At 32.2% G+C, this 2,080-nt stretch overlaps 1 non-coding gene across 1 annotated transcript; it reads right to left on the bottom strand.

The window, feature by feature from the left end:
* Positions 1-1,461: 1,461 nt before the first annotated feature.
* On the bottom strand, positions 1,462-1,565 carry LOC127747394 (small nucleolar RNA R71). The gene has a single exon (XR_008009193.1). It is a non-coding gene; the product is annotated as a small nucleolar RNA R71 (small nucleolar RNA).
* Positions 1,566-2,080: the final 515 nt, after the last annotated feature.

Below are 2,080 nucleotides of genomic sequence, written 5' to 3'. Positions count from 1 at the left end.
TATCTTTTCCTTATTTCTCTCATAAATTTCGAAATCTTTGGGTTGATTTAGTCAAAAAATTTTTAAAATAAGTTGTTTCTTGTTAGTCAAGTCAAGATTTCAATTTTAAAAATTCTTATCTTTTCAAAACTCTTTCAAAAAATCAAATCTTTTTCATTTTTTATTTTCGAAAACTTTTAAAATTTGATTTTCAAAATCTTTTTCTTAATTTTATTTCATAATTTTCAAAAACTTTACTAACAATTAATGTGATTGATTAAAAAATTTGAAGTTTGTTACTTTCTTGTTAAGAAAGGTTCAATCTTTAAATTCTAGAATCATATCTTTTAGTTTCTTGTTAGTCAAGTAATCAATTTTAATTTTTAAAAAAAATAAATCTTTTTAATCTTCTTTTCAAATCTTTTTTAAAAATATCTTTTCAATCATATCTTTTCAAAATATCTTTTTCAAATCATATCTTTTTCAAAATCTTTTCTAACTTCTTATCTTTTTCAAAATTGATTTTTAAATCTTTTTCAACTAACTAATTGACTTTTTGTTTGTTTTACCATTTCTTATCTTTTTTAAAACTACCTAACTACTTTCCTCTCTCTGATTTTTGAAAATCACCTCCCTCTTTTTCAAAAAATTCTTTTAATTAACTAATTGTTTCAAATTTTAATTTTAATTATATTTCTTCTCTTAATTTTTGAAAATCACTAACCATTTTTCAAAAATAATTTTCGAAATTCTCTCCCTCTCATCTCTTTCTATTTATTTTATTTATTTACTAACACTTCTCTTCATCTTAAAATTTGAACCCTCTCTTCTCCTCTATGTTCGAATTTTTCTCTTCTTCATTCTTATTCTTCTTTTCTTCTACTCACATAAAGGAATCTCTATACTGTGACATAGAGGATTTCTCTTTTTTTCTGTTCTCTTTTTTTTCATATGAGCAGGAGCAAGGACAAGGACATTCTTGTTGAAGCAGATCCTGAACCTGAAAGGACTCTGAAGAAGAAGCTAAGAGAAGCTAAAGCACAAAAATCCAGAGAAAACCTTACAGAGAATCTTGAAAAAGAAAGAGACATGGCCGAGCCCAACAACAATGCAAGGAGGATGCTTGGTGATTATACTACACCTACTTCCAATTTTTATGGAAGAAGCATCTCAATCCCTGCCATTGGAGCAAACAATTTTGAGCTAAAGCCTCAACTAGTTGCTCTAATGCAACAGAACTACAAGTTTCATGGACTTCCATCAGAAGATCCCTATCAGTTTTTAACTGAGTTCTTACAGATCTGTGATACTATTAAGACTAATGGAGTAGATCCTGAAGTCTACAGGCTCATGCTTTTCCCTTTTGCTATAAGAGACAGAGCTAGAACATGGTTGGACTCACAACCTAAAGATAGCATGGACTCTTGGGATAAGCTGGTCACGGCCTTCTTGGCCAAGTTCTTTCCTCCTCAAAAGCTGAGCAAGCTTAGAGTGGATGTTCAGACCTTCAAGCAAAAAGATGGTGAATCCCTCTATGAAGCTTGGGAAAGGTACAAGCAATTGACCAAAAAGTGTCCTTCTAGCATGCTTTCAGAGTGGACCATTTTGGATATATTTTATGATGGTCTATCTGAATTCTCTAAGATGTCACTGGACCATTCTACAGGTGGATCCATTCACCTAAAGAAAATGCCTGTAGAAGCTCAAGAACTCATTGACATGGTTGCAAATAACCAATTCATGTACACCTCTGAGAGGAATCTTGTGAGTAATGGGATGCCTCAGAGGAAGGGAGTTCTTGAAATTGATGCTCTGAATGCCATATTGGCTCAGAACAAAATGTTGACTCAGCAAGTCAACATGATTTCTCAAAGTCTAAATGGATTGTAAAATGCATCCAATAGTACTAAAGAGGCATCTTCTGAAGAAGAAGCTTATGATCCTGAGAACCCTGCAATGGCAGAGGTGAATTATATAGGTGAAGCCTATGGAAACACCTATAATCCCTCATGCAGAAATCATCCAAATTTCTCATGGAAGGATCAACAAAAGCCTCAACAAGGCTTTAATAATAGCGGAAGAAACAGGCTTAGCAATAGCA

The sequence above is a fragment of the Arachis duranensis genome, chromosome 4 (assembly GCF_000817695.3).
Source record: "Arachis duranensis cultivar V14167 chromosome 4, aradu.V14167.gnm2.J7QH, whole genome shotgun sequence".
Lineage (NCBI taxonomy): Eukaryota > Viridiplantae > Streptophyta > Magnoliopsida > Fabales > Fabaceae > Arachis > Arachis duranensis.
This window is presented reverse-complemented; position numbering and strand designations above follow the sequence as displayed.